This window comes from Sturnira hondurensis, unplaced genomic scaffold (assembly GCF_014824575.4).
Source record: "Sturnira hondurensis isolate 20B ecotype Veracruz unplaced genomic scaffold, ASM1482457v3 Scaffold0021795, whole genome shotgun sequence".
Classification (NCBI taxonomy): Eukaryota; Metazoa; Chordata; class Mammalia; order Chiroptera; family Phyllostomidae; genus Sturnira; species Sturnira hondurensis.
Genome location: NW_028094426.1, coordinates 13,096,827 through 13,103,618, shown reverse-complemented (window position 1 = coordinate 13,103,618; position 6,792 = coordinate 13,096,827). Strand labels below are relative to the sequence as shown.

The window sequence follows — 6,792 nt, the reverse complement described above, 5'->3', positions numbered from 1 at the left end:
ATTATTGTCCATGTGCCCTTTATACTTATTCATGTGAGTCCCTCCCCTTTTCCCCTATGATTCTCTCCCCTCTCCTTAAAAGAATTACTTAAGAATTACATAAGAAAGAACCTTGTAACATCAGTAATCTCAAGTCATGGCTATGATTTTTCTTCTTTGTGGTTTTTCTTTATCTTTTTATATTACTTGAATATTCTAAGCTTTCTACTAATTTATATTAAAGTTAATCTTCCTTATCTGTGCCATCAAATCAGTATTGTCTTTGCACATACACTAGATTTACCAAGACTCACAGTTCTCTGCAAAATGAAACATGGTCACCCAGTGTCTTTCTTTCTTTCAGCCAGCACCTCAGTTGCGACAGAAATGACAGAATGGCCCGTCTTAGCTTCTCGTTACCCCAAATCAGGATAAAGGAGTGGCTTGAAGGATACAGAAATTCAAGAGCATCAAAAAACATGCCAACTGAATTGTTCTTCAAAATATAAGAATTCTAAACTCTGATGATTTGAACCAGAAAGTAAGTGAAAAATAGCGAGAGAAAGGAGATGACAGTTTGCATGGCTCTTACGTGGACCATGGTGCTCTCATTTTGGGATCCTTAGCCACTGAGCTGCATCTGCTTGAGATGTTTCCACAGGGAAAAGAATAACAGCAGTAGAGCCATCAGGGACATGGTAAATGGTGTGAAGTTTGCATGAATACAGTCATATTTGAAAGGTATACAATGCCCTGCAACTTGGTCTTCCAAGTGACATTTCCTTCATATGTATTCATCTGCATTTTTTCATCTAAGCTCATGCAAGGTGGCAAACCAAGAAGACCAAAGAGCCCACCAGGACCATGAGAACCACTCTTTTAGCTTTCCATTTTAGGTGAAGAAAGAAAAGGCTGGAGAAATTGGCTATCTTGAGCAAATAAAGTATGCTGAGGCTAACAGCAAACCAAAGGCTACAGTGGTGGCTTACTACCCAGGCAATATGCGCAATAGCTCTTGCTCCTGAACTATAGAACGCTGGATTAAACACAGTTGCATACCAATCTACGGCTAGTACCCAGAGCAAACCAGTCCTGGAGACCGCCAGGGCAGTGAGAATTTGATCAGCAGAGATCTTTTATTTCTTGACCCAATCAATGCTGTTCACCAGGGCTATGAAGACACTGGCAAAATTTCCTTGAACAAAGTCTGTCATTACTAGTACAGAAAAAATATTTAGTAATAAACTGATCATGTCTGAGGGAGTGGGGGAACCAAGCCTGGAAAAGAAAACAAAAACACCAAACCTAATATCAATGATCGTGATTCCTTAACATCTCAAAGTTCCACCTACGCCTACCTGGTTTCTAGATGTGCGGTAATGTTCTTCTTTTCTCTTAAATTCCAAGATCAAGGCCAAGCAGAAAATACCAAGGTATGGTAAGGTATGGGTTCAAAGCTGTTTTTAGGAAAAACATTGCCCCAATGGGTTAAATGAATTATTTTCCACACACTGTGGCGCTTGCCGTAGACAGAATATTTCATAGTTCACGTTGCAACGAGAGCTGAGTTCTAATTTGTCAACATGCAAATGAAGACAGATTCTCTTTCATTGTTTTACAATTATCTGCCTTGTCTTACTTTTACATAATTTGAATTAAGCAAGCTGAGATGTTAGCTAGTAAAATTTAAAAATCTTGAACATACAACCTGTGGTGTATGTCTCAACTGGTCACTGGATCTTCACTATCTGGTAATGACCATAATGGCTCATTATTGCTGAGGAGAATTTATTTTAACAAAAATGCTGGATCCATGCAGAAAGACTTTTTAAAAACTTATCTATTGGTTTTTCAAGTGTTCCTATTCAAAAACTTTCTAGTTTCCCCAAGATTCCCAAGAAGGCTGATACTCCCTAAAACTGGGTGCTGATAACTAGTATTTATAAATAGTTTCATTATTTAAAAGCTAACACAGACACACACACACACACACACACACACACCACCTATACATTTCATTTGTTCTCTTGAGAAATTCTGGGAAACTGGGAGATACAAACCATTTTCCTGTAATTTCTAAAATGAAAACTAAATCTCATGGTAGTTTTTTTAAATTTAAATCCCTTTCTCTTATATCAGGCTTTTTAAAAAGCCCATTATAATATTTATCAAGCATATTTCTCATACTTAGTTCTTTTACAAGTGTTTCCCTCTTGAGTCTATGTAATCAAAATATTCAGCAAATAGTAATTTCAAAATATTTTGAAACTCCATTGCCATTTTGATTGTAATTTGCCACAAGGATCTGAGCACAGTTGCCACCTTAGGAAGTTAATTCTACCCGTCCATGAACGTGATCCATATGCACATTTTTTCAAATCACCTTTTATGATTTTTAATACATCTTAATAAACAATTCAATAAAATACAGTATATTATGTCTGAGAGTAACTTCCACACACCTTATAGTTTTTATTGCCACTGTAAAAAAAAGTTCAGTTCCAAATATTATCATCTAATTCACTATTATTGGTGAAGAGGTATAGATGAATGTCTTATCTGGCAGTTTTGTAAATATACTCATTTTATTAGGTGAATTTATTACTTATTTTTTGTGGATTACTTTGGATTATCCATTGGCAAACCTGTTGTCTGCAAGAAAAATTGTTTTTTGTCATTTTCATGCTAATTCTCATAGGACTTATTTCTCTTTTCTTATTGTGTTGGCTAATACTGCTAACACAACGTTTTTCTTAATCCTAGTCTTAAAAAGATTCCACATTTCACTATTAAGCATAATTTTCCTGTGTTGCTTTAGTGTACCTCTTTTATCCATTTACAATCATTTTCTTCCACATATATTGGTTCAATGAAAACTTTGGTCTAAAAATATTTCAGCATTCAGAGTTCACTCAGGAGATGCAGCACACAGAGGTTTGGTGAGAAAACGTTTAACATAGAGATTTATTGATTCAACAGAGGATTGGAGTAATGGGCTTGGCTAGAAAGTAGTAAAGAGAACTACGAATGACAGAAATGGCGATACGAGGAACAGTCATTACCTTAGGGCGCAGATATGCCCCCAAAGCAGAGCCTCCACAGAAACTTAACCCACTCATCCAAGGCTAAGAACCAGACCTGGCTGAAGATGGCACAGCTGTGGCTCACCGAGCTGCACCACCAGAAACTGCTGGAAATCCATTGTTCAGATCGTGCCAGAAATCTACCTCCTGGAGGTTGGGAAAGTTGTTCACCAAGAAATGTCCTTGTCAGAAGAGCTCTGCAGTAAACCAGCTCAGTGGGGCATGCTGGGAAGATGGTGCTGGTCATCAGCGTGCACCAGGATGGCACCCTGCCCTGGAGAGACTGCTGGGCTATGAGTCAAGTACTATAAAATGTGCAGATTACCCGAATTTTTAGTTTTGGGGTGAAAACCTGTGTTATATACCTTTAGTTTTTAAATATGTACAGTTACTATGTTTCTAATGTTACGTGTTTTGATTTTTGTCTGTTCATTGATTTTCACAAAAAATCCTTTGATTTTACCCTCATCTATATATTATTTTAGTATTCTGTGTCGCTGATTTCTTCATTTATTATTAGATGCAGATTACAAAGGAGTAAAGAATGTAAGCGTGGGAATCGGATTGCTGGTGCTAACGTTTTGATTTTTTCCCATTTTCTAGTGTGACTTTGGGCAATGTATTAACCTTTTTTATTCCTCAGTTTCCTTCCATACCAAGGGTAGTATAATTATTTTCAGGATTAAATATGGCAATACTGGTAGAGCACTGAAACTATTTTTTATATACAATAATGCTAGGTAAATATTATTCTGTTCCTAACTTCTTTATATTTTTAAAGATTATTTTGTCATTCATTTCTATTTTTACTGCTCATTTACATTTTATGTAAATTCAGTGAGCATAGGTAATAAAAATGACCTTATATCTAATATATTAGACAGATACTATACCTGTCTAATATATTAGACAGACAGATGTCTAATATTTAGTCTAATATTTTACATATTATTTTAAAAGTTACATTTTGACCAAGGTTTGGACTGTGGCATCAGATTTACATGTAAACTCTTGTATCATTAAGGTCAAAGTGCATTCAGAGAAGACTCCTAGGGTGGTATTTTATACACAGCCCAGTGTTTGAGAATTTGCAGTGTTGTATCATTTGCATTGCTTTACCTATTCATTGAGTGATAACGTTTGGCTTGATTCCATAGACACTAATTAAATTGTTAGCATTTCTATTTTCTTGAGTTAAATAACTGGCCAATTCATATTTTTAAACTTTTTTAAAAAATAAATGCATTTGTAAATAAGAATTGCCCAGTACTGGCTGAAATTTTCAAGCTTTAATTTAGATAGTGCTTTTGTTTTGTTCAGTTCTAAATTTTGGATTAACTGCCAAGATGTTTTGTTTTGTTTTATTTATGATTGAATTAATAAATAATTTACTATCAAATTATGAAATAACATTATTAGTGGTAGTATTTTTCATTCAACTGTTATAGAAATGTGGTAATGGAAGAATATATTTTGTGTGATAATCTTTTTTGTTTATTGATGATTTTTAGATGATTATGTTTGCAAAGTTAAATGTTTCTTTGAAATAATTGTGTATGGTCTATTACAGGACTCTGCACATATCACATTAAATTTATTGTATTATCCTTTTTGTAATTATTAAGTATACTTATCAGCTCATTAAATATTTAAAGTTATCACTATACATTAACATTTTGTTCATTTTTAAAAAATTAATTCACTTAATTTGTTACTACATTTTAAAAAGCAGTCGTATCTGTAATTATTGCCTCTTTATTATTGTTGTTATTTTAAGTATTATATTAAGTATTATTTTAAGTATTTTTCTTCAAGTATTGATGAATTTCTCCTTAAAAATTATTTAATTTGATATTAGCATTACTCTACTACCTTTAGTTTATTTAGGGTGTATTAGTTCACAGTTCAACTTTAGTGATTTAATTAGATGGAAATTTCTCTCTCTCTCCTCTAACAAAAATGTACAAAGATAAGTAGTTTGAAAAACAAAATGCATGCGATAATATTAGGGTTTTGTCACTAACTAAGAAGAGAAGAGTGAATATTAGAAAACATCGTTCAATCCTCTGATCATCTATATTCTTTCTTCTTTTTTAAAAATTTTTATTTATTTATTTTTAGACAGAGAGGAAGGGTGGGAGAAATAGAGGGAGAGAAATATCAATGTGTGTTTTCCTCTAGTGCACCCCCTACTGGGGACCTGGCCCTGAACTCAGACATGTGCCCTGACTAGGAATTGAACCAGTGACCCTTTGGTTCACAGGCTGGTGCTCAATCCAATGAGCCACACCAGCCAGGGCCTATATTCTTACTGCTTCATCTGTGTATTTTCAGTCTTTTTTCCTTTCTTTCTTCTAAATGTGTCTTGAATATAAAATAAAATATATAAGTATATATAAAATATAAGTAAAAATAAAATACACAAACATATAAGATTTCATACTATAAAATGTTAACATTATACCATATATAATATATATTTGCTAACCTAAAGTTTGAGAGTGTCTACCTTTTAATGACTAACAATTTATTTAGTGTTTTTAATAATTTTGGACACATTTCTAAGGTTGTACTTGTGGTTTGCAGTCATACTTCCTCATTTCTTCTCTAATTTTCTTTGCTTTGTCATGGTTTGATAAATCTGTTGGAATTCCCTTTTCCTATTACCTCTTTAGGAGTGTGTTTACTTTGCATATTTTTTATAAAGTAAAATACACTCTTTAATATGTTTGCCATGTTTTTTTATAATCATGTCTAAATTAAACACTGTCTCCTTTCAATACAGGCAAATGCACTAGCATTGTTAAAATTCTTTTGTACTTGCCACTTCTCATAATACATGTATATATTTTTTGGTTTAATAACTAGCTTTGTTGAGGTGGATAATTTATATAGAATAAAATTTAGTAATTACAATGCACAGTTCACATTGTATAGAATTTAACACTAACTTGCTTTAAGGTACAAAATATCAGTTCCATTACAACTCACACAGCCAATGCTTTCTGATTTCCTCAGTCTATTTTAACATTTCATTTGTTCGGCATTGCTCCTTCTATCCCAATGTTTTCCTTTTAATTTATTTTTTGTTTTTGTATTAGTCTGTTTGGACTACCATAACAAAATATCACAAATGGTGGCTTAAACAACACAAATTTATTTCTGAATAGTTCTGAAGGATGGAAGTCCAAGATCAAGGGGCCATTCGGGTTGGTTTCTGGAGAGGCTTCTCTTCCCGGCTTGCAGATCTCTGCCTTCTCACTATGTCTTCATATGGTCTTTCCTCTGAGACTCTTGGTGTATTTTCCTCTTCTAATATGGACACCAATCCTATTGGATTAGGACCCACACTTATGACTTCGTTTAACCTTTACCACGTCCTTAGAGGCGCCATCTCCAAACATACTTTCTTTGGGGTTAGAGTTTCAATGTGTGGATTTGGGGTGGGGGGCGAGATTTAGTCCATAACAGTATTACTGAACTAGATCTATTAGCAGCATTTTCAGTGAGGACATGTGTTGTAGAAAATAGCTCAATTCTTTTTTATTTTGAAATGCTACAATTTAATTCAGAATAAATGTTTAGCTAAACAGTTGGAATTATAGTTATACAGCAGCCAGAAAGTATGGCGACTTCTCTTTCTGACACTGGAATCCTGGTCTGGGGGACCTGATGTTGGGCTGTGACCCCTCACTCTTCAGGGGTACCTCTGCAGGGCCAACAGATATAT

The 6,792-nt window shown here is 34.1% G+C and overlaps 1 pseudogene; it reads right to left on the bottom strand.

Annotated features, from left to right (window-relative positions):
• Nucleotides 1–289: 289 nt before the first annotated feature.
• LOC118978413 (taste receptor type 2 member 31-like) lies at nucleotides 290–1,232 on the bottom strand (annotated as a pseudogene).
• Between the last annotated feature and the right edge of the window lie 5,560 nt (nucleotides 1,233–6,792).